Below are 27,832 nucleotides of genomic sequence, written 5' to 3'. Positions count from 1 at the left end.
AGGACATGGCAAACCTAACAGATGCATCTGGGGAAACCTTGCAGGTCTGAGGGCCGTAGTTAAACTCTGAAAATGTAGAGCGGATTGACAATTCTTTATTTGGATCCTTGGATCTGAGGTGTGTTAGGATATACTCTGTAAAATGACAAACGGTTTACTCTTCCTTTTACAAGGCTTGTGAGAAAAACATGTGATTTTGAAAGCAACAAAATTCACATCTGAGTGTGCTACTCAAACACATAGTGAATAACTCAAAACGTTGCCAGTTTCAAATGCAGTTCAGACAAAAGAAATTTTAACATTCCATGAAATTTTCACAGTGTTTTAATATCTTTATAAAGGAGAAAAAAAGGAATTAAAATATAAATCCCATTGCATTGCACAAAATATGCATGTAATCATTTCACCTTCAATAAAGTTTTCATTTGTGATCACCTCATCTCTAAATAAACCTAACAGAAATAGAAAAGATGCAGGGAAGGACAGTGACAAGGACTATAATAATGAGTAATACTTTAGGAGTGGATTCCAAATGAGGGGGAGATTAAAAAGACTAGACTGAATTGCATTGAAAAGACGAAGGGGTAAAGGTCATAAAATACAGGCATATTAAGTCAAGAATAGAATAATGAAACACAGAGTTCTTCCTTTTTGCACATTTTTACAATTCAAGGACAATGTATGAAACCAAAGTGCTTAAAAGTTGAAAATGGAGGTCTTCTTCCAAAGAATATATTGTCAAAAAAAAAAATAGTTTCGGTGTGTCTGTCAGGTTGATTCCTAATTAGAAATCTGAATCTGCTCTGTGCCTCTATTTTGAAGTACTTATTCATATGATAGAACACTGGATATTAAAAGAAATTTAGAGATTCTTGCGGTCTATTTTAAATTGAAGAAAAAGAGGAAAGTTATGCTCAGTTTGTTACACATATGTATTCATAATTCATTTAGTGGGAACATTCTTTCCAGGGTTCTTATGTTACTTGTCTTTTAAGTACTCTGATAAAATTCAGAATTATTATCATATATTATAATTCACATAGCTTATTTGTCTGCATATGCAAAAGCAAATTTATGCACCGTTGATGTGCACTGAACATTGTATATAGATACACATATATTTGATGCATCAAAAATTTAACATGTATTAAGCTTTATGTTTTAATTCATTTCACTATTCACCTTTTCATTTCAAGGTATTCAATGAATTAATCATCTAATTGTCATCAACCAACATGCAAAAATATTTTATATAAATTCATCTATGAATTTACTATCTTTTATACTTCTACTGTGGAGTAACAATAGAAAATACATTGATACCAAAAAATCAAGTGTTTTCTTCTGGAATAAATTGAGCAACTAATGTATAGCATGTTTACTTAACATTTTCCATATTCATTATTTTTGACATTTTTCCACATTTTGTTAATCAATAATAAATTTAAATCACTGATAATGTATCATCAGTTTGATTTTCTTAAATTCATGATTCACACACAAAAAATTCTATTACTTTGACATAACAAATGAGGAAAATATGTATAGTAAAATCTCAATATAAGGGAATTACAAGGTGACTTATATTGAAGTATAGTTAGTAGTTTCAGAGACATTAAAATCCAGTGTACACAGTCCTATTAGTTGATCTTCCAAAATACATTTTATATTTATTTTTATTTTAGGCATTTTATCTCCCAACTTATACCAGACCTATGCCATGACCCCCCAAGTTTAAATCACATTTTGCTAAACATTTGGCTTGACATCTTTCATATGCTTCTAGAATGTGACATACCTAACTGTTCATAGCACACATTATATAGAATAACAGATTCTTATTATCTACTCCTTACTTACTTACTTAACAAGGACATAATTTCAGGATTAATATTTGTTTTAGTTTATTTAACAAAAACCCTGTTGATAAAAGTGATTTCTACACACAGACACACAAACACATTGGGATATTCAGCCTTAAAAAAGAATGAAATCCTGTCATTTGCAATAGCAGTAGTGAAGCTAGAGGAGATTATGTGAGAGGAAATAGGCCAGGCACATAAAGATAAATATTGCATGATGTCATTTATACATGGAATTCAAAATAGTCAAACTCATAGAATCAAAGAGCAGAATGGTGGTTTCCAAGGTCTGAAGGGAGGAGAAAATGGATTGATACTGTTTAGGAGATACAAAATTTCCATTTTTTTTTAATTGGTTGTTCAAAACATTTCAAAGCTCATGACATATCATCTTTCATACATTTGATTCAAGTGGGTTATGAACTCCCATTTTTGCCCCAAATACAAGTTGCAGAATCACATCGGTTACACATCCACATTTTTACATAATACCATATTAATGACTGTTGTATTCAGGTAGAGCATGGTGACTCTAGTTAACAACATTACATTGTACACTGAAATTTGCTGATAGGATTGAGCATAAGAGTAATCACCAAACCAAAAATAAATAAATAGAAAAAATGAGAGGATGAGAAGAAAGAAAGAAAGAAAAAGTAACTATAGGAAATAGTGGATATATTAATCAGTTCAACTGACACAAGTTTAAAGACATTATGAAATTGTGTATGTATATCACAATATATCGCAACGCCATGTTGTGACTACCTTTCTCTCTCTCTCTTCTCTCTCTCTCTCTCTCTCTCTCTCTCTCTCTCTCTCTCTCTCTCTCCCTCTCTCTCTTTCCCCCCTTCTCTTCTACAATTGGCGCTATGGTCCTGCTAATGAAATCTCATACAGGTAAACGGTTGTTTTGGTTTGTTGAGTTTCGGAGCTTTTTCCACTGTTCCTACACCAGTGACAAAGGATTGTTATCAAAAAAGTGAACGTGGTCTCTCCCTGGCTTCTTATTACGTATTTTGTCATTGTAATGAATCTACAATGAGGCCTCACTGGAATTTAGCAGCTGCTGGCACCATGTTCTTGAACCTCCGACCTGTGAGTCACATAAAACTTTCTTCTGCACAAAGTATTCTGCCACAGACATTTTATCATAGCAACAGAAAATGAACTAAGTACTGGCCGAAAAAGCATTTATTGCATAATAAGAAAGTTAGGAAATCCATGATGAAATGCTATTGTTTTTCATAGCTATTGTATTATTGCATTTCTAGGCAATTGAACTGTGGGAAGTGCCTCCCCATATCAAAATGCACACAGTGATAGGGTAAATTGCCTTCTTGATTCCAACTATTTTCTATCATTGTGGATGTATTTTATATACTCCTAACATTATAATGGCTAATGCAGTGGCCTTGTAAGTCATGTTCTTCTCCATCCATTGAGGTTGGGCTTGATCATATAATTTACTTTTACCAATGAAAATTTAAAAGTACATTATGTCAGTTGCATGCAGAAATCATACGAAACATCACCACTTTTTATCATCTTTCTTGCTATTTTCCCTCTACCATTAGAATGAAGAGCTCAAATAAAGGTTGCTACCCTTGAATTTGGTTTAGGAATGAGAAGATGGTAAAATATATCTGATCAGACATCTAATAGATTAATCCAACAACTGACAAGGTGTATTAAGGACAATAGATATCATATCCTAGAAACCATTTCAAAGAACAATGTCATAATGCTTTCTTCTTGTGTTTTCTTTTAGGAGTTTCATGTTATATGCCTAAATTCATGTGTTAGTCAGCTTTTCATCAGCGTGAACAGAATCTCTGTCAATTCAGATTAGGGAGGAAATTTTGGTTCATGGTTGAAGAGGATTCAGTTCATGGTTAGTTGACTCCAAGACAGAAAATTATGGTAGAAGGACATGGTGAAGCAAAATTTTTCAGCTTATGGCAGCTGAAAAGGGAATAGAATGAGAGAGGAAGGGGCCAGAGAGAAGTTAAAACCTGTCATATCCCCAGTGACCTTCTCCCTCCAAGTAGGTCCCACCCATTGCAGTAGTTCATTCAGCTATTCATGGATCAGTCCACCAAATGGATTAAATCAAGGATGAGGTCAGAATACTCACTACCTAATCATTGCCTCAAAGTCCCACATTTGAATCTTGCTGCATACACATGAGCTTTTGGGAAACATTCTACATCCAAATCATAATAATCTGGAAAACCATCTTCAAATTAATTTTAATGTACAAGGTAAGGTCATAATCCAACTCCATTCTTCTACGTGCGGATATTCAGTTCTCTCAGAGCTATTTATTGAAGAGGCAGTTCTTTCATCATTGTATATTCTTGGCATCCCTTTATTTCTGGGTTCTCTATTTATTTCACTACCATACTGTGTCTACTACTGTTGCTTTACAATACATTTTAAAGTCAAAAAGTGTGATACTTCCTGCATTGTTTTACTTCAAAACTGCTTTGATTATTTGAGGCAACAGGTAACAAAAACAAAATCGGACAAGTGAAACTGTATAAAAATAAAATTTCCTGCATAGCAGAGAAAACAGCAAAATGGAAAGGGAGAAAATATTTGAAAATCATATACCTGATAAAGAAGTAATATGCAAGATATGCATGGAAGTTCTACAAATAGATAGGGAAAATGATTTAAAATTTACCCTGGCTGAAATTAAGTAATGGATGCAAGGAAATGCAAATCAAACTATAATTAGATGTTACTCACACCTGTTAGAATAAGTATTAAAAAAAAATGAAACAAGTGTTGGTGAAGGTGTAGGGAAAAGTAAGCCCTTGCACACTATTGCTGGGGATATAAATTGGTATGACCACTATGGGAAAGAGTGAGGAGGTGTTATGATTTGGATTTTAAGTTCCCCTGAAGGCCCCTATCCTAAAGAGTTGGTCACCAGCCTGGGGCACTGTTGAGAGTTTTTAGAGGTGGGGCCTATAGGAAGTGGTTGGGTCATTGGGTTCATGAATTTGAGCGATAGTGGAATCTCAGCCCTCTGTTGTTACTCCTTGCTTCCTCGCTACCATGAGGTGAAGGACTTGCTTTCCTTGTGCTTCCCACCATACTATTGCCTGAGTCAGGAGAGTAAAATAACTATACTTCCCACCATACAATCCAGGCCTGAGTCAGGAGAGTAAAGTAACTATAGAATGAAACCTCTGAAACCAGAACCAAAATAAACTTTTCTTCTTTGTAAAATTTATATCTCATGTATTTTTTACGGCAACAGAAAGCCAGAGCAATGCAGGTTTCCTCAGAAAAGTAATAGAACTCGTTTATGAACCTACAATCCCATTTATGGGTGTATGTCCAAAGGAATTGAGTTCTGGATCTTGAGAGGTATCTGCATGTCCATGCTTATTAGCACATCGTCTCAGCAGCCATGATATGGGAAAAACTTAAGTCTTCATTGGCAGACAAAATAAAGAAATGTCTGTGGAAGAAGTTATATCTTTGACTCATTGCTGTTGAGTTTGGTCGAGTGAGCTGATCAAGGTAATGAAACGTGAGTCAAAATGACAGTAAGTCAGATATGAACGAAAACTTTACAACACATTATGTTTTGTCAGTCATCATGATCTGCCATCAGAGGAGCATCTTTGAAGTACATGCTGTTCTTTCATCCTTGACACTAAAACAGGAAACACATGAAGCAGAGTGATCAGATTGAGCTCAGCAGAGCAGAAGCAGCCAAAACTGACTTATGGCCACAAAAGTATAAAATGGAAGAACAGCAAAAGTCTGTGGCTCTAAGCTACTAAGATTTGTGTGTGACTTTGTTACCACTGCAAAACTAGATTTTGCAGAGTCTTAATACAATGTATACTCTATTTTCCCTGAATTGGAAGAATACTTACTGAGTAACTGCAGTATTCTCAGGGATTACATAAAACTCTGTGGATATAAAGATTTTTAAAGCATTCTTATTTATTCTTTATAATAAAATAGATATTGCTGAGTATACAGACATAATAGACTGTGATAAATACTATAATTGGTTTACATATATAAAGTCAGAGGACCACTTAACTGCACCTAGAATATAAAATTTGAAGAAGTATTGGCAGAGGAAGAAATAACTAACCAACCTAGATTGTGGAAATATGCAAAAGTTCACAGAAAGGACAAATCAAGGTCTTAGAGACCACAGGAAAAAATAAGAGTAAGTAATGGTAGCACACAGAGTTTGTAAAACAGTCATAGAAGCCTGGTTGTTGGCAGGTACTATACAGAAAAGTCATTCAGTGCCAAGTTAAACTAGGTCTTTCTCATCATATTAATGAACTTGCACTTTACCTGGTTGAATGAATGATAGCAGAATGAAAAATGGAGTATTAATTCAGAGCAAAAGAGAAAAGTAGATGTAAAAATGCATTTAAGAAATTGAACTAAGACATAGTCATTGGGCAGTAGATATTTAAGTCTCCTGTTTGCTATACAGGAGAAAAACCAGAGGTAATTTGGTTCCACTCTGATGCTCAAATGCTAGTGTTAGCTAAAGAGGAAAGCTGATGCTGATGACCTTACATTCTTCACTGATGATAACCTGAGGCCCAGTCATACTTCTCTAACTCTTGCTGAGACATGAAAATTAGAAATCTGCACAAACAAGCCAAGGTCAAGTTCCAAAGAAATGGAGTGACACGGCAGCCTCTTAAAGCCATATGGTTCCCAAGGGACCTTTGTCTATATAAAGAGAATGTAGAAGGTGATTGACAGAGGACACTGTGGGAGGAAAGAAGTTAAAGAAAAAGGTGAAGAAAAGCTTTGGATTTTGACATCAATATTATTGTCTCTATATTGTTTTGTCCATGTACCAAATAACTTTGTTCTCTTGATCTCTTAAGACCCCAGGGTTCAATCTAAATTTATTTAACCCAAGAAGGTGATGTGAGAAACAGAACTGTTTTTTTTTTTTTTTTTTTTTTGTCCTGGAACTGTGGAGCTCCAGCCAATGCCTCCTACAGCGTCAGTCATACGAAAGAAAACATTGTATTTCAAGCTTTCTGTCAAGTTTGAGGAAACGAGTGAGACAGCAACCTATTCTGCTGTAGCAGTAAAACCTACAGTTTAACATGAATCAAAAAAAGAAAGAAAAAGTAAAAGGAAGTCTTGAGTCATTCTTCAGCAGAGAAATATTTAAAAGTAAAATGCACATATTTTATACCCTATGTCAAATAAAACTCAAAAGAAATGCAAAGTAACAATCCCCATTACTTTCTGGGATGAAAAAACATCCCAGAAACTTTCTGGGCAGTGGAAATCCTCTGGGTTCAGCCCTTCATATGCAATCAGACTTTTCTGGACTCCAGAATTGCTCAAGTGAAGAGGCACATGAGCATTTCCACATTTCTTTCTGCCATCATCAAGGAAAGAAATCCATTTTTATAGAGGTTGACAAATCCAGGTTTATCAATAAAACCATATTAACCACATGGACAGTATAGACATTTTTATAAAAGTGGTTTTATTACTGCCCCAACTTTCAAAAAAAAAGTACAACAAATAAAAATCATATTTTCACTTTATTTTGTTGTTGTTGTTGTCTAATTTGTTTTTTTATGATTTTATTTATTTATTTTGCATTACAATTCTTAATACACCATTATACAATAATTTATCATATCTCTGATTATATATAAGGTATGTTGACACAAAGGGAGGGAGAAGGGGAATAGCATGGATGGTGCAAGGAGACTCTCATCATTATACAAAATACATGTATGAAGATGTGAATATTTTCACTTTTAATAGGAGGAAAAATTAATCCCTGTTTCTTTTCATAGATGTGAAGGAATTATTTAACTTTTCTAAGACTCAGTTGTTTAAAGTAATTACAAAGAGAACGTAAATAGAAATTATTGGAATAAAGAAGAACAAAAACTGGCAGAAGAATTAGAACATAATAAAAAGAACCAGGGAAGTATGTATAGCTTTGGTGAAGACACCTAATTCAGTCTGAGAGCGCAAAGTCTGAATTCTCCCAAAGAGAGTGTTGATAAAGACAGGAACAAATCAATATAAGATTTGACATTTGGGGAAAAGCATGTACCTTAAGGGAAAATTTTGACTCAGTATGTGTGTGAGATCAGTATAAAAGTATTTGCATAGTGTCTGTATGGAACATGGCATGACCCTGTTTCTAGGTTTTGATGAAAGGATACTCAGAAATGATTATTAGAACCTCAAAATAAGAACCAGAGGTAGAAATTAATTGTATTCATCTTACAGGTCCATATTTGACCTAGGTTTGCATATATAAACAAAACATAGAATTTTTAAAATCGTATTTTATTCTCATAAATCTAATGAGAGAAAAGGAATGAAAGGGGAAAGAAAGAATGGAAAAAAATTGACAAAAGGATGAACAAAGGCCTGCCCTAACTAGTTTTCAGTTTCCTTTTTATTTTTTTTCTTTTCCTGTGTGCATATCTCATTTTCTGTTTCATATACAAAGCTCTGTACCTTCTGAACTGGCTCCTTTCTTTGGTTCTTCTGTCAATTACTTTCTATAGCAGCTACTTGTTCTCTTACCTTCCACAGTAATATTTACGATTCACGAGTCTGGAGGTTAAGGAAGCAAGTGCTTGTCTGCGTGTCATAAATTAATGCTGTCTGTCTGGAATTCATTACCCTCCTTTCACACACTGGAAAGAAATAATACTAATAAAAAAAATTGCTGCATTGTTGGTGTCCTTTGCTGGCAGAGGCTGATGTGTAACAGCAGGTGCTTTAGAAAGAAATGCTGTTAGCACTTGTAAAGGCTGGCCAGCCACAGCTCCCTCCTTTCAGCTTAGGGAAACAACATTGTTTCTTTTGATGTTGGACTGTCAGGAGGTATTTTTACAGAATAGCTCAAGCAAACAAAGTGGCACAAGATGAAAATGATTTCAGAATCCCGACTTGACATAGAAACTGAGAATATCATTGCTGGTTAATGATTGCGAGAAGGATCTTTTTATCCAAAAATTCTCTTTGCATATCTGTCTTTAATCTTTTTATTTTTTTATCTTTAATTGACATTTTTATATGTTACATTGTGAAAAGGGTCTTTTTAATGTTCTGCCTCTGATTATATGCCCTAATCATAAACATCTCTGACCTTAGTTGATGATATTTGTTACAGGTATCATTGAATATGTTTACATGGTCCCAAAGCTATGCATATAATGTACCAATCAAAGCATTTCTGGGAACATTATAATGAATATCTAGAATTAAATGATGGCTGGATTTAATCAGATAGTCATTAATTCATTAATGTCATTTGGAAAACAATTTTTTTAAAAGTGTTGTAATAACTTACATTTCTCCAGATCACAGTAGATTTCAAAGTGCTCTTTATTTGAGTTATTTCATTTGATTTTCAAAACAGCTAAAAAGAAATATATACCAATACAGTTTTCCCTACAAACAAACAGGATCAGTGAGGCTAAGAGTCACGTACCCAGCAGGGAGCAGAGTCAACAACAGAATCATTCTCTCTCAGTCCAACCCTGGAACAATTTTCTATTCCTCAAAGTGCCTAAGTGTTTTGAGATATTTCCACAAAATTTCAAAATTATTTATAGGAGGTGAAGGAAGCAGTTGATAGCTGTTGTATGCATAGACTTCCTCGTATCTGCATTCATCTTTATATCCTCCTTCCTGAGTTAAAAGCCCTTACCCAGCTTCATGTATTCACCATAGCACCACCAGATCAGGAGAAGTCCCTAATGCATGAAAGTTGTCAAATAAACTGTGTTCTAATAATCTAGATGTTTTGGTCTATAAAAAAGTAGGATTTATTGAAAACCATTGCTTTCTGAGAAATACTGAAATGATATAAATCTCCGGGAACTATTGAATCAATGTTCATCCCCCCTAATCCCCATACCTTTCTTTCCCACTTTCCCAACCCATCAACATCTACTGATGGTAGCAGAAAATGAAAGGAAACATGTCTGGTGCCCAATCATCGCTTGGGACAGCCTGTTTTCTGAAAGTGGTTAACTCAGTATTCTTAGCTTCCTGAATTTAAAAAGTACTTTTTATAAAAAGTAAATTTAAAGAATAGATGGGATAACTAGAGAAATAGTGTCTTGAAATCACTATATGAAATTGTGAAAAAAAAAAAAAACAGTTGAAAAATATCATTCATTAGGGCTCTCCACCCACTTTATTTTGTGTGTGTGTGATACTGAGGATTGAATCCAGGGTGACCTACCAGGGCCCTATTTCTCCATCCTCTCCTGCCCCTTTTTCTTTCCTGACAGAATCTCACTGCTTTGCCATGCCTCGTCTCAAATTTGTGATCCTCCCGCCTCAGTCTCCTGAGTAGTTGGGATTATAGGTGTGCACTACTGCATTCATCTGAGCTTGTCTTTTTTTAGGCCTAACGACATATATTTTTTTTTTCCTTACTCGCATTAATACAAAGAAAATACTGTCTACACATGCTGCCTTTTTTTCTTCTTTTTCTGTTTATTTTTTTTTAAATTTTGCAATAGCTTCTTTCTCCCTGATAATCAATAATATAGGGCAATGGGACTGAATTATTCTCCACTGCATCCTTCCCTCCCACTGTCTCTTTATACATCCATGATGAGTGTTTCCACTTTTTACTCTCATGATGAGAGTTCCAATTGCCAAGCACAAAGGATATATATATATATTTTTTCATTCTGCCTTCTTCAGTGTCTCTGCTGCTCATCCCCTCTGGTTATCCTTACCTCTACTGCATAAGAGTAAACACTCCTGGTTTGTTGTTGGTTTGGCTAAACTTTTCTAAATATTTAAGGACTGGCTTTATGGACTGGAAAACTTGTGACAAACTATATATTGTGCTATATTTTAATCTAATAAAATGTTATTAAGAAAGTGTGTCTTTGTTCTAAAAATTTTGTCCATATTCTATTGAAGAGGAAACTGAGGCTCAGAGAAATCAGTTTGTCTGGTGTCAAGGAGGTAGTTGAAAAATATCATTCTTGATTGAAGAAAATGAAACTCCAACCCAAATGGGCTGTCTGATCTCAAGTACTCTATTAATAGTCTCAACCACTGGATGGTATTGCCCTTACTCCTCTGACCACTTCTTTTCTTCTAAATGGATGCTTTCTTCTTTCTGAATTTTAATTTGCTTTATCTTCAGTTTTGTTATGATAACAATGTTTTGTGTACTATCCCCGTTTTCATGGGACATGATCTCTCACATTTATGGTGAACACCTCGTGAAGTTTGGTGACCCCTGTGAAGCCTGAGTTGCTTTCTCTGAGAACTATCCATCACTGGAGGTCCTTGCTGAGGGAGTGACCATGGCTTCCATCTAAGTACAAAAGACTTTTTCTTCTAATTTGCTAGGAGATGAAGAGTTGGCCTAGTCCTTGCAATGTTTTATTTTCCAAAAATAATTTTCTATGACATAAATTATTCAGACATAAGAGTAAGATCAGCCCATGAGCCCAGGTTTTATCAAAGAGATAGCGTAACCCCAATCCCTGAGTTACCCACTCCTGCTTCAGGTCATTTAGTAAAGTTAGGTGATATATAATCCTTGACTACTGAGACATATACCTATGAATTCTCTTGCCATCTTTCAGCTGGCTTTAGTGGTCTTTGTCCTTTGAGGGAAACTGTCACTGCAAGAGAGAGAATTTAGTTGCAAGTATCAAACACTTGAAAGTGAGAAAACATGGAGTGTAGAGAGGTTTCCCCGTTCCTGGGCTGTAAACCTGCCACCACAAAATAACAGAGTACAAATCAAAGAATTAACCTGTCTCCTGAAATTTTTAGGAGCCTGGACCTTGTGTCACAGGAAGTTGATGCTTTAGGGGAAACGAATACAACTGTAGCTGAACCATAAAAATAGAGAAAAAAATCTAGTCTCAGGTTGCTAAGCTTAGAACAAAAGTCAAAATGTGTGCTTTATACATGCTGGAAAATACACTAGGACTGAAGTGACTCTTTGTCAAAAATCGATCATTTTCCATTCTAAACTATGAAATGCACGATTGCTTGACCTACATTTTTAAGGTCCACTAATAAATATTCATAACAACTTGTCATCACCTAATGTAAGTTGACTTATTTTTGTAGTCTATTGTCAAATAGCATCATCCTGACCAATAAAATAGAGACACAGAAGAGACCTTCGGGAACTATAGAACCCAAACGACCTGGGTTCTGTGCAACCTGAGCAGAACCTTTCTGTGTCTGTGAAGCTTCATTAGTGCTAAGCACCAGGGGAGATGAGGATATAAGCTCAAAGATTCCAGGGAAAGAAAAGTCCCTGCATTTCCAGGCTTAAAGAACGCTGTATACCACCAGTGCCCTCAGGCTATAAGAGGTGTGCTGGGAGAATCACATGTGGTTGCTAAGTGATGGAACTTTACATTTTGCTTATTCTAGAACAGTTACTTGCAAATCTCCAAGTTAGAGACTGAATCATTGAGAGACCTAACCAGAAAAACATCTGGAGTTGGTAAAGTCCATGGGGAATTCATATCCAAAAGGGGAAACAGCCAAAACACACCACAAGTACATTCACTTGTACACACTCTCTCACACACACTCCCATGCACATGGATTTGTGCTTGAATTAAACTAAACAAAGCAGAGCATCTCTTCTCGCTCCTGAAGCAAAGAGTTCTGAAGAGGATTGTAATGAAGTGGGCATTCATAACTGCACATCTTTTCTCTAGCACTTCCCTCCAGAGGAGCTCTGATGCACCAGTGTCAGGAGAACCTGTCTCATAAACATCTCATGAAGCAGCCAAATTAGCTAAACAGGAACAGGCTTCTTAGCAGTACCCAGAAAATTCTCTGAATTGAGACACAGGCCAGTTACTGCCACCAGCGATATCTCCCTGACAGCCAACTTCTACTTCTATGACTTTGAGAAAATCTGTGGTTCACATCCCTCACCTTTAAAATAAGGATATGAACACTATCTGGCATATGAGGTATTTGTAAAGACTAGTTGAGTTAATCCATGTTTGGTTCTCTGAAGAGTCCCAGTGGCACTGTAAGCACATGCAGGAAGTGAGCTTGTACAGACTCTCTTACAGATGAGGAAACAAGGCACTGAAGTGTGAAATAGCATGCACACAGTTATACCTCTAGTGAGTGGGGAAGTTGAAAATAATAAATAGGCAATCTAACTCCAGAAATTCTTTTCTTGGAAGCTTTTCATAACCATGTATTTGTATCATTCCTTTGTCCCAAACTATCAGATGATTTTTTGTTTGTTTGTTTTTGCAGTGAAACTTGGAGAACGATAAGAAACAAGACTTGATCTGTCTTGAGGACAAATACAGAAAAAAATGACACTGGAGACAATGCCACTTTGTAACTGGGGTGCAATCCATGGCGAGACAGTATATTACCTTCCACTGAAGACAGAGTAAGTGCATTGTAGTTGAAATTGTAACTGAGTGGTATGAGGAGGCAAATTTAAATTTTAATCATGGGGAAAATATTGTCTAGACAAAGAGTATTATATACTAGAAACATATGGAGATGTCTGCCTAGCCAGACATACTTATTTAAAAAGGGGTGGAAATTGCCCAGTTTTATCATATAAATGATTGGAGAAATATGACACAAAAGCACAATAAATAAAACTATACACATTCAGAAATAAATGAAAGGATCAGTGTTGTAGCCCTTGAAGAAAGTAAGATTAATGTAAATAATTTTCAGTTGTGAAGCTGCCTATATTTCTTGTTCTTGAGAGACATTTTTATTCACTTATTTTGTCTAAAGAATATCTTGCTTGACTTATTTAATCTATGTTTTTGCCCTGCCCTTATTCTTCCAAATAACCATTTTAGAAAAATCTCAGGCTCTGCATGAGGTACCAAATTTACCCCACTTGCCTCCTTATTTCCTGACTCCATTTGTGTGTCACATGGGTGATTTTAACTTAGTATCAACCACCCTGAATGTTTCAGAGTTGATCTAACAGTTAAAATCACAGGTTCAATATTAGACTGCATGGGCTGCATACTGGCCTTGCAGATTCATAATTGTGTGACTTTGGCAAGTTTCTTAATGACTCTGTGCCTCAGTCCCATAACTCAGAAATTCAGACTATTTTAATAGTGCTTATATCAGATGCTGTTTTATTGGGAAGAGTATATGTATGACAGTGATATAGTACATGGTAGGGGCTGAATAAATGTCAGCTATAGCTGTAATTTATCCCCTTCTTGTATTGCAACCATTTACTAAAACTCTAAAAACTACTTGAAAAGTCCTTTGTTCCCATGTCATTGTATGCAAACAAGCACCAAAATCTGCTGTAATTAGTAACCAAATACTCTCAAATATGTGTTTCCATTTCTACCCAACTTCTTTAATTCAGATTCCCTCTGGATGTAATTTACCCTTACATATTGTTTCAGAATTTATTTTTAATATTATGTTATTTATTTGTTATATATTTGTGTACCTTCTCTTTTGAAAGAAATGTCTATTATGCTATTAATATATCATCAACACTTCTTGTTTTAAGGCCCATCGGTAATTTGTAAATTTCTGGTTTACTAGAAGGTGATAGAAATATCTGGAGAGTAACCTTAATGTCAGTTTAAAAGTATTGCACAGTTTGATTTCTTTTAGGTGATAACAAAGCTATACTACAGATTTCAAAATTGTATACTCACATCAACAATGGCTAAAAACACGAGGATCCACAATATACATACAGTGGGTTGAAGATAATATTGAACTTCACTAGTTTTTACTTTTCTAATTGAAATATGATTAGCATATTTTTATATGCCTTTTTTAGTTAATTAACCATTTTTCTTACTGGTGTTTTTTTATTTTATTTTATTTTATTTTTCAATTCATAAGACTACATGTGTGTATTTGAGTACTTTGTGATACATACTGTTATGGACTGAATATTGTGTTCCCCCAAGGTCATACATTGGAATTCCAACTTCTAATGAGAAAGCATTAGGAGATGGACCATGTGAAGGTAATTAAGTGAGAGAGGAGAGCCCTTATAAATGGAACTAGTATCTTTACAAAGAGACACCAGAACTTCCTTCCTCTGCCTCTGCCCTTCTCCTGTGGAAACACAGTATGCCCATCTGCCAACCAGGAAGACGGCCTTCATGAGGCATCAGGTAAGTCTGTGCCTTAATCTTGACTTCTCAGCCTCCAGAACTTTGGCAAACAATTTTTTGTTAAAGCTCCTCTGGCTTTAGTAATTTTGGCATAGCTGCTTTTTTATGATATTATTTTAAAAACTTATATTGGCTTACAAAACTCTTTTAATATTTCCATTTTATTTGCAAGTTATGATGTCAAACTAACTTTTTATGTTGACTTATTTTAAAATTTTTGTCTAATATCTTTTTCACATTAAAATATTTTATGTTATACAAACACAAACTCACACCTGAGTATATGTGAACATTTGTATGACAATATGTACTTAGTTTTGTGATTCTTTTTAACTCTATTTTCGTATGTTGTGAGAATAGAGTCTAGCAGTACTTCACATACCTGAGTTTTTGGGGTTTTATTACCCCTACTGCTTCAAGAATATTGCAATTTTAATTATTGTAATTTATTGTACAGTATATTTTGATGTCTGGAAGAACAGTCTCTTCATTGCTCCACTGTTTGAAATACGAGTTTGTTACTATTGAATATTTTCTAAATGTACTACTTTAAATTTTTCTTTACATTTTTATTGAAAATATGTGACATTTACATTTCAATTTATGAAGAAATGACATGTTGAAACTAGAAAAATTTCTACCAGGGACATGGCATCTCTCTCTTAGTAAATAAAGAATGATAGTCATAAAGATAAGGTCCTCATCCAATAGGAAGAGACACCAATGTGAAGCCTCCTCATCCAATACAAAATATGTGTACTCTCATCTCTTTTCCTCCAAACTATTCTACAAGTTTTATCAATTATTATGTTATCTTTGCTTCTTTTCCAAATTTGAGTTTTGTAAGTTTGTAGAACATATGGCCTGTGCTCAAGTTCCCACAATATTATTTGTATCTAAAGCAATTGCTTATATGGAAGTGGCTGTATTAACTAATGAATGCATTAAAACACAAATATATCATCACTTCCATCACTGTTAATTTGTAAGTTGTAGAATATGTAAATAAATGTCTGTATAAATTTGAAAACAAGTACTACATATTATCCTGCTTCTTGATACTAATATATTTATCCTAAAGATTTTAAGGAAAGAACATAAAAACACATAAATACATTGATATAAGTAAGTTGTACATGAGAAAGTTAGAGAGTTAAAGTATAATCCAAGTGATCAAGGAAGGATGCCCATACTGATTTCTATAATACTAATAATGAAAACAGCAGAATGATTGTTTATTAAAAAATAAATTCACACATAAAGACTGCAATCATCATAAGGGTTCAGCTTCACAAAATATCACAAGTTCACTCATTCTATATAATTAATATATAAGTAAAAAGATAGAAATCCACTTATGCCTCCAAATCTCTAGTTTTCTCCTTCCTAAAGTTAACCTCTATGCTGACTGTTAACAAGAATCATATACCCTTTTTTGAACAGACATAGTAAATGCAATCATACACCATGTGTTTTCTTGCCTGGGTTCTATCCTGTTGCTCTACAGTATTTTGGAAATCACCTATGTATTTTGTCAAGCTTGATTACTTAATTTCATTCAGTAATAGTATTCCATTTTATAAATCTGGTATTATTAATTTATCTATTTGATTGACAATGAAAATTTGAGTTACTTTCAATTTGAGACTATAATAACCAATGTTGTTATAAACAACAGTGTGTATGTAGGGAGATGTGCCCATACATGTAGTTATGCTAAGTGCACCTCTACCAACTTACTTTCTAGGTAGACCTAGAAAATGAGTGTTCAGCTTTCATAGATAACACAAAACAGGTTTTACAAATAAGCATTACAATTTCTACTAGCAATATTTGAGAGTTCCTATTGTTCCACATCCTCACCACCATTTGTTATTGTCTGTTTTTTTTAAACTTCAATCCTCTCATGCTTCCCTTCTAATATTTTCACTGGCCTCAATCTGCTCCAATCAAAAGAATTTTCATTTATTTATATAACTGGGATAAGAAGGAGAAAGAAGAAGGAAGCTCTTTTTTATTATGCCTAAGTATCCTTTTAACTCTGTCTTTTCCTGTATCAAAACAAACTCTCTTTGTAAATATTCAAAAGTCATAATATAAAAGAAAATAGGGAAATATTATATATCTGATACCACATAGAACAGTTGTTGTACTTTGAATACAAAAACTAATTTTTACAAAACAAAACCATGTTTTTAGTTCTAAAGGGAGTTATTTTTTTCCTATAATGAATTATAGTTTCAAGCCAAACCTATGCTTGAAACATTTTTAGCATTCTGCTTAAAATCCTGAGCTTTCCTACTTTCTTATGTAGAACAGCTATAAATGGTAAGAAAAGCAGTTACTCCCACAAACACTTTAAGTAACTTATTGTTATGAACAATTGAGTTATTTCATATCAGTAAATATTTATGGTATTTGTAAAAATTTCACTACCATTCTTAAAAATAAAATCTAATAATAGTAATTAATAATATATACCATTTATCTTTTATACTTATCCACATTATAAATCTAATGTGAATTTGAAACTTGAAAAACTAAAATGCAATAGCATACACAATCTTTGTCATTGATTTCTGGATTTACTCAATACAAACATAGATATGTTTAAATTCTGATGAAAACCATAGAAATTTAAAGGGAAATCTAGCAAAATGAATTTAGCATTTCCAAATTTATCTGTCAAAACACATTTAGATCATAATGCTCACTGAAATTGATTCTTTATAGTGCTTTGATATTAAAACACTATTTAGTGTTTTGTTCTCCATTAGAAGTCTTTACCAAATAGTTACCTTATATGTGACATTCAGGTTTAATTATCTTTTACTAAAATTAGCCATTCTAAATAATGTCAGTTTCCTGTCTAAACTGGACACCATTTTAAACAGGAAAAAGAATTATAGCATACATTAAAAAATTATTTGCTATTTTAGTGAACAATATAAGATTGTAAATGCATGTACTTGAAACCCAGATGATGAATAGAATTTTTTTCTTACTAGCATTATCTTTCCTCTCTTCACAAGAATAACCATTTACCTGATTTAAAAAAAAAATAATTAATTATCTCATGTTTTTCCTTAGTTTTTTTTTTCACTTATGTATGCTTAGCTGACATACTACCTATGTGTGTATTTGTGTGTGTATTGCATGTATAGAAGGGATGGGCAATGAGGGAATAGTTATTGAAGACTTGAAACATGAAACCCCATGCAATGTGGAGGAGAAATATTTAGTAAAAATGATTGGGAAGATGGGTAACTACATCTGAAGGTCTAACATTTCCAAGAATGTTTGGAATGCAATGTGAATGGAATGGCATGCCTTGGTATCAGTTAGCAACACTTGACAAAGTTTTATCAGAAATGGAAGGTTATAAAAAGGAACTGGTTAATTTGCATTAAGAAATAAAAGTTGGGGTACCCTTGTTGAAATCTCTGGGTGGAATTAAATGATGTGCAATAAATTTCTTCATTAAACAAACAAACAAACAAAAAACACCTAACTCATGTAATAAAGAATTTATAGTGAGCCTGCCCCTCGTTTTATGTCTTATATGTAAGGAAATTTCTAACTTTCTTATTTTCATGAGCATGAAAAGAAATAGCATTTTAGTTTTGATTTTTATTTCAATGATTGTTGATAAGATTAATTCTTCTTATATAAATTTATGGACCATTTATTCTTTAACTTTGTGAAAATTTTGATGATTTATTTTGTCAATTTTTGTTTTGTTTCTTAATGATTTATCATATCTCTTGTTCATATTTGGGTTACTTGCTATGTATTTCAGGGTTAGTTAGTTACAAATATTTTTGATCATGTCTTGTTTTTCACTTTCATTATGTTATTTCATTATGAATTAAAACCAAACTTCTGGAGTTTAATGTTGATAAATTGTCAAATGTTTCTCCCTGCAAGGGATTATCACTTGTTTTACCACAATATCTTGAAAAACCCATTATTTTCTCCAGTGATGGACAAGAGCCTGAACAACACTGAGCTAGTGTTTCCAAACTTGCTGGAGTAGTGTCTCTAATTCACCATGGTTTTCTGTGATGTGATCATGGTGCGCTTTCTGGAAGTTAAGTGGGCCTGTGAGCTACTTCACCAACAGATAGAACGTCCCAACTCTTTAACTTCTGAGTTAGGCCTCAAGAGAGCTGCAGTTAACTTTCTTTCTTTGAGAATGCCCTTTCTCAGAATCCAGCCCCTAGATTCTAAGGAAACCCATGCCTCAAGGCAAGAAGGCCCACATGAACATGTACCCTCTGTCTTCTGATCTGCAATCCCAACTGCAAGCCACCTGAGTAAGGATATGTTGAACATCCAGCCATTCTTGCAGCTTCTTCTCTACAAGGTGAACTAGAAGGAAATCAATATATAAATTTATTAATTTTAAATTGTGGTTTAAAATACCAAATAGTAAAGTCGATTTTTATGCAGCAATAAATAAGCAAAACAGACTTAATTGAAGTCAAATATATGCATAATATGGTCTCTGGACTCTTGAATCCATATCATTTTTTTTTGTTTAAAAATTGCTGCTTCCATGTCATATTTTAATCACTTTACATTATTAATCTTAATACCTTGATATATGTTTAGACATTGTTATAAATCCTCAGAAATGGGTATTTTTAAGCTTTGTTCCTTTTTTTAAAGAGAGAGAGAGAGAATTTTTAATATTTTATTTTTTAGTTTTCAGCAGACACAACATCTTTGTTTGCATGTGGTGCTGAGGATCGAACCCGGGCCACATGCGTGCCAGGCAAGTGCACTACTGCTTGAGCCACATCCCAAGCCCCAAAGCTTTGTTCCTTGATATAAACTTAGATTACACTGTTGCACCAAGCAATTGGAATTTTATAGGGACTTGATATCTATCTACAAAAAAATATCTATCTTAGATATCTATCTACAAAAAAATTTGAAGATTGATATTGATTCATTCTTGAAACTTTATATTTTAAATAGTGTTTTATAATTATTTCCACCATGTCAATCTTTAATCAGATTAATCCCTAGACACTTCATATTCTCAATAATATTTTAATTAGTATTTTTGTGTTTTCATTTGCTAACTCTTATTGAAGTGTAGAAATAAAATCAAATTTTTGTCTATGTACTCAAATTTTCACTTGTAACACTCTCTTACTGACTTAATATTTATTTCTAAGTTCTTTTGAATTTTGTACTCATAGTATAGAGATAATTTATTTTCTATCTTAATGCAATGAGTAGGACTACAACTATTGTGCTGAACGAAAGGTAAGGAGTGGGCACATTTATCTTGTTCTAGGAATGATTTCAGTTTTTTGCTATAAAGTATGATGCTTGTCACAGGCTTTTTTGCAAACACATTTAACAATTTAAACTTGATTTTAGTTACTGATAATTTTCACACTTTTCCCTCTGCATTTCTTCCATAGTTTTGATTTGAGGCTCTGTAAGGATAATGAGAAAATTAGTTGAAAAAACCCTGAAATTGTAGTAAGTTATAAAATTGCATGCCTTTTCAACTGTGCCAATAAATATATAATAAAACAGAAATAAAAATGTAAAGCCCAAAGAAAATTAAATAAGAATTTCTTCCATTCAAGATAAAGGATCTAAATGCATGTATTTTTTTTCTTTTCTCCCTAAAATTATATTAAATTACACTATAGTTTTAGAAGTGTAAAAAGACGTATTGATAAGAGTAATGAAAAAAATAAAAGATGGAAAAAATAATAGTTTGATGACCTACTGAAAATACAAGTTGGTCAGTGTTATATAATAAAGAACAAGCTCAGGAGAAACAAGCCACATGCTTAAATATACACAGGCATAAAAGTTTCTTTAAGTTTGAGAAAATAAAGGCATGTTTTGTGGCATTAACTAGATTAATCACAGAGTTATATTGAATTAACAATCATATTAATTATAGAGCTATCACATTATTACTGTAATGAATTAATTCAGTCTGCTCCTTACCTTTCTCTCTCTACAAATAGGAAGGCCTTGAAGACAGAGTTATATGTCTCAAGCCTTCATTCCCAGAACAACTAGAAAACTTACCTATCTTGAAAAAATAACACTCATTACTTTGGTATTGACTCAGGATCCCTGGGTATGAAAACATTGCAGAAATTGTACCTATTTAGACTGCTACAATTAGTTTCAAATAACACAATGAACCCAGCAAATATGAAACAAAGTTCACAAACACACAACACACACACACACACACACACACTGAAATCAAAGACAGCTGCACATTTTACAAAAGGAGATATCCTAATCTCTTCACATGAAAAAAGTTATCATTATTTTGTTATAGATTTTAGAATTCTCACAAGCAAGAGAGCTTGTTCCTTATCTACAACTAATAGTTATTATGAACCCAGTGATGGGAGAGAATGCTCTGGGTAATCATAAATACAGCAATAGCTGGGATGTAGCACTAGGGATCCTGAATCAAATGGCCAGAGTGAGGCCAGAGAATCAATATTTTGCATTTTGGAGGTGATTTCAAGGTACAGCCAAGGTTCAGAATCACTTCAAATTAACTCCTCAGAGGAATTTCTGTGTGTGTATCTGTGTGTGTGTGTGTGTGTGTGTGAACTTTGTTTCATATTTGCTGGGTACAATTGTGCTACTCAAAGAGGAACAATGGACTAACTTATTTGGTTCACTGACTGTGTTTTTGAAGTTCAAGTAAGTAAATCTTAGAATATCTAAATTTGGCCAATGCCTATTTCTGTTTTTTACCAAGCCAAAGTGGACTCTCTCAGTGGAAAAGAACATGCAGCTCCCCAAAAAACAAATTCTTAAAATCTTGTGAAGTACAATAACCCTGCTGAGTTTAAGAGAACAAAGAATTGAGAAGGAACATGTTTTATAGGGGAACTTGTTGAGCACAATGTATAATTATAAAATTTAGTCAATATTGACTCCTCTTTCTTCCTCAATCAACCTCAAAATGTATATTATGAAGTTGCAGTGTTTCTAAATCTTAATAGTACTGGAAGGGTGAATTTGAGTGCATCAGAGTTTAAGCAGCAGGTGCCGCAGCCCGGCTGGCTGGGCAAAATAACCTGGGGGTGACGAACAACTTGTGTACATTGATGCAGCAGGAGTAGGAGCCGTTTATTGTAGGACAACAGAGGTATTTATACATTACACACAGCTTATCTTAATTAGCATAAACTAGATACAGCAGTCAACCAATAACGAATCTACACACTTAATGGCTTGCTGGCATTACTTCACAAACCACTCCCTCTGGCAAAATGCCAGGCACCATCCAGACTTGTTTACAGACCCTAACAAGCAGGAATCTGATTTTCAAGCTTGCAAGTAAGGTAAATTCTGACCCATATTTTCAATTATTTTCATAAGATCCTGACATTTTATAAACTCCTTTGATTTATATCTCTCTACAGCTAGTCTTCTATTTCAGGAAATAATTTGTAAGAACCAAGTGACTTAAAATATATATTTCAAAATGTGCATACTACCACCTTAATTGATTATTCTAATTTTCATTCATTAATATTAAAATACTATGTCACAGAACTTAACAGCAGAAATATGTAAAAGAGAAGGATAAATATAAGCTCCCCACCAAACACTGAAATTTAAGAGAAATGCTTTGAAAAATATTTAAACTATAAAAGTGTAACTTTTGTCTACTGTTCTAGGAATAAAAAATTGCAGGTAGGCATAAAAATCAGATAAAGCCTTTACATAACTTTGCTTAAAAATATGAACATATGAAAGTAAATTGACCATAAATATTGAACTATATAAACTGTGAAAAAATATACTATGCAGCAATTTGAAAGAATAAAGAAGACATATATGTAATGGAATAAAAAAAATACTGAATACATTTTAAATGTGGAATAAAAGCTAATCCATAAGAGAATCATAGAAAAAAGCCTGTTTATGAAAACAGTACAAAATATAAAATAATCTCCCCAAGGACCGCATTTTTGTATTTGGATGTTATTTAGGAAAACACTTGTAATAATATACTTAATTGAATTATTTTAATTGGTGAATGTTGATTCTACAAATGGGTTTAGTGTGGTCTATTCATGTGTACACAAAAACACAATCCAATAAATTTCACATACCAATACCCCTCCCCACCTCTCTCCCCAGTCCCTGCCTTCTCCTTCCTCTACCCTAATGATCTTCCTATGACTTGCCTCAAGTACTTCCTTCCAACCCCCTATTTTTTTTCTTTCTAGCTTCCACATGAGAAACATATGATAATTTTCTATTTAAATCTGAGTTATTTTGCTCAAAATCTTGGTCTCTAGATCCATCCTTTTCTCCTGCATACGACGTAGTTTCATCCTTCTTTATGACTGAATAAAACTCCTTTGTGTATATAGACCACATTTTCTTCATCCACTCATCTGTTGACAGCTTGACTTTTGTGAGCTGTGCTGTGTTATAATGGGTATACATTTATCTCTAAAATATTGTGACTTTAATTCCTTGGGAAGTATACCGAGGCAATTGAATTATTTCTAATACTTTTCTGAAATTTAATATTTTCATATATATAATTATAATAATTAAAAATTAAATGTCCATGTATGGATAGGAAATGTTACTAATTCTATACAGCAATAGCTCTGGAAGTCAATTCCCTGTTAGATATATGACTGATTTTAAATGTGATTGCTTTTGTTATTACCCTTATTGCTTGGTCCACCTTCAAACTCTTCAATATATTCCAGTAACTTTCCACAATGGAGGTTAATACATTACAAATATGTTTTTTTTTTTTTTTTTTTTTTAAATTTTATTTATTTATTAAAGAGAGAGAGAGAGAGAGAGAGAGAGAGAGAGAGACAGAGACAGAGAGAATTTTTAATATTTATTTTTTAGTTTTTGGCGGACACAACATCTTTGTTTGTATGTGGTGCTGAGGATCGAACCCGGGCCGCACGCATGCCAGGCGAGCGCGCTACCGCTTGAGCCACATCCCCAGCCCTACAAATATGTTTTTATCCCTCTTAGAGCTAGACAAGGTGCAGAGACATTATTCAATAAATATTTACCAAATTACTATATGAAATAATTCAGTGAATAAATGTGTGTGTATATGTGTGTGTGTGATAAATAGATAGGGGGGTATGGAGAGGAAGAGAGAGGGAGAGAGGAGAAAGTGGAGTCATTTAAACAGAATTTTAAAGGCAGGTTTTGGTTGATTAACGTATTTTCAGTTTTCTATCCTCAGCAACTAGCAAGTAAACCAGCTGGAATTTGTTTAATCTTATTCGCATCTTCAATTTAAAATATAAATTCTATAAAGAAAATCCTCAATGTAAAAAAAAATCTTAGAAATTTGTAATATTAAAAAGTAAAAACCAAACCACAGAGTAACTTGTAGAAATTTCTGAGATTCTAAAAATTGAAATCTAGGAAATTTCAGAGAACATATAGCCAAGATAAAGTGAAGAAAATAAGGAAGTGAAAAAATGAAAAAGACACAAATCTTTAAATTTAAGCAAAGTAGAAGAAGTTAAAGAGTAGATAAATGTTTGAACAAATATACTATGTCTATTCTAAGGAAAAGATTGCATAAGCTATAAATACAGTCAAATAGTAGAAGGTGTGAAGTTATTTTCTTCATGTTTATTAAAACAAAGTAACAAGATTCAGAGCCTGGTAAATAAATTTTCCTAGATTTATAACTGTGAGAAAATCTTGCATGTATGTATAATGTTATACATATTTACATGACAATATGAAAACAGAGGAACATGTGGTCACATATGCATCAAGGCACAGAGAATAGGGGCTGGGTGTACACTTAATTGACTTCTTCTACCAGGCAATAATAAAGACAGGAACCAAGCTAGGTTTTGTGTATCTACCACATTTTCTTTATCCACTCATGTGTAAATGAACATTTTGGGCACTTTCATATCTTGCTTCTTGTTAATGACAAAGCAATGAACATGGAAGTGTGAATATCCATTCAAAATCCTTATTTTGGGGGCTGGGGATGTGGCTCAAGTGGTAGCGCGCTCGCCTGGCATGCGTGTGGCCCGGGTTCGATCCTCTGCACCTCATACAAACAAAGATGTTGTGTCTGCTGAAAACTAAAAAAATAAATATCAAAAATTCTCTCTCTCTCTTTTTAAAAAAATCCTTATTTTCATTTATTTTTTGGATAAATGTCCAGAAGTGTCATTGTTACATCATGCAGTAATTATATTTTCAAATTTCTAAGCAAATTTCATCCTGTTTTCCATAGCAACCGTAGCATTTTGCATTATGCTATGTGAAATAAGCACATCCTCCTTATATTGAGGTTTTGTTCTATTTAATTGAATTGCATTCTGACAATTAAATGACACCAATACTTGCCAAATTTATAAGACTACATTTCTGGTCAGGACATACACTACATGATTTTACTTGTATGAGATAGTAATAATTGACCTTATAGAAGGGAAGCATTGTGTAGGTCAAAAAATATCAGATTTCTTTAAATTTCCTAATTAGAAAAGCAGAATTGCTGATGATGGGAAATCTGTAAGAATATGCAAATGAGGAGTCTCAAACTGCACTTTGGTTGAGTTACTGACCACGGGTTGTTTCCTGCAAAGTTTTGGGTGGTCATCCAGGATTTCAAAAATGTGTGATTAAACAGATAAAGTGTTCTGTTGAGAATCATTACCTTTGCTTGCTCATTTTTGTGTTTAAAAGTACATGGCAGGATATCTTCCCTCAAAGAATTTTTGAGTACATAGTATACTGTTTTTCTGCAAAAATTTCTTTCAAAAATTTTCTGCAGAAATTTTTCATCTTTCACAACTGCAATATTATATGCATTGAAGAGCAAATCACCTTTTCCTCTTCTTTTTCCCTTCACAAGGTTTAGTTCTTCAGTTGGATTTCGATTTTACCTTTACTATTAGGAATTCCATTTTATTCTTTTTCATCTCAGCTTGGCCATTCTTTGCATTTTCTTATTTCAAACTATTATTTTAAATTTTTCTTTAAGTTTTTTTCAAAACTACTAAACACATTATATATTATTATTTTATTTTATTTAAGCCAGGGAACACTATATCACTGAGCTATGTCCCCAGCCTTTTTTTTTTTTTTTTTTTTTTTTTAAAGAGAGAGGAGAGAGAGAGAGAGAATTTTTAATATTTATTTTTTAGTTTTCGGCAGACACAACATCTTTGTTTGTATGTGGTGCTGAGGATCGAACCCGGGCCGCACGCATGCCAGGCGAGCGCGCTACCCCTTGAGCCACATCCCCAGCCCGTCCCCAGCCTTTTCTATCTTTTTTTTTTCAGTTGTAGATAGACAAATACCTTTATTTTGTTTTATTTTATTTATTTTTATTTGGTGCTGAGTATCGAACCTATGGCCCTGCAAGTGCTAGGCAAGTGCTCTACTACTGAGTTACAACATTAGCCCCCCACACACCTTTTTTTTTTAAATTCTGAAACAGGATCTCACTAAGTTGCTTGGGTCTTCCCTAAACTACAGAGGCTGGCCTCAAACTTACAATCCTCCTGTATCAGCCTCCCTAACAACTGAGATTACAGGCATGTATTCCCAGCCATTTGTTTTTATTATATATGTTATGATTCTAATGTCTGAACTCTGTGTGAATATATTTCTATAATCTATTTTGTTTCTGGAAATTGTTTCTTGTATTATTTGCTTTGTGTCCTCTGCATTTAATGATTTCTGAGTGGCATCTTCTTGGAATTTTATCTCTAATCAAGCTTGGGGTTTTATAATTCCCTCAGGATTACATTTGATATTGATTCTAGCCTAGAAACATTAGAAAATAATGATTTCTCATGAGGATTTTTTGACAGAGAGAGTTGAATTTGGACTGCAAACCATAGGAGGCCTCACCTATGATTCCAAATTACTGATGAGAGCTTTTTGGTTTTCATCTTATTTTTGACAATTTCAAGGCAGAAAAGTCAGAAAAAAAAAATCCTACCATACCTTGACATGGTAGGATAAACTCTTATTTATCTGTGTGCATAATGGGCAGTACTTGTTGACCCAAGGCAGTTTTTTTTTTTTTTTGGCCCAGTATTTTTTATTGTTTGTTTTTTCATTTATTTATTGTGGTACTGGGGATTGAACCTAGGGAACTTTAGCACTGAATTACATTCCCATCCCTTTTTATTTTTGTGACATGATCTTGCTGTTTCTGAGGGTCTGGCTAAGTAGATGAGGTTAACCTTTAACAGACAATCCTCCTGCTTCAGCCTCCAAAGTCTCTGGTATTACAGGTTTATACTACCATGCCCAGCTTTAACTCATGCTTTATGGAAATATCTTCTATTTAATTTACCATCTTCTTCAATAGTCAAATTCTTTACATTTATGATTGGTATCAGGCTAGTGAAGTATTGTGTGGCAGTTTAGTTCTTTCAACGGGGATATGACTTAGTTTGGGATGCTATAAAAAATTAACATAAATCAAGTGGCTTCTGCTTCAGAAATTTAGTTCTCACATTTCTAGAGCCTGGAAGTCTAATTTAAGAGTGCCAACGGAATCGGGTTCTTGGGAGGTCCATCTTCCTGGTGTGCATACTTTCTGCGGTATCCTCAAATGATCAACAGACAAAGAACAGGCTCTCTTGTATGCCCCTTGAGGACAACTTCACCCTAACAAGCTAATTACTACCCAAAGCTTCTCCTCTAAACACAATCACCACAGAAAGGGACTAGACATAATAACTTTGTGTGACACCAACATGTAGTCCGGAAGAGGAGGATTGTGCAAAAAGTAATTTCCCTAATGCTAGTAAAACC

Source organism: Marmota marmota, unplaced genomic scaffold (assembly GCF_001458135.2).
Source record: "Marmota marmota marmota unplaced genomic scaffold, marMar, whole genome shotgun sequence".
Lineage (NCBI taxonomy): Eukaryota > Metazoa > Chordata > Mammalia > Rodentia > Sciuridae > Marmota > Marmota marmota.
The sequence above is the reverse complement of the archived record's forward strand: the minus strand, read 5'-3'. Positions refer to the sequence as shown.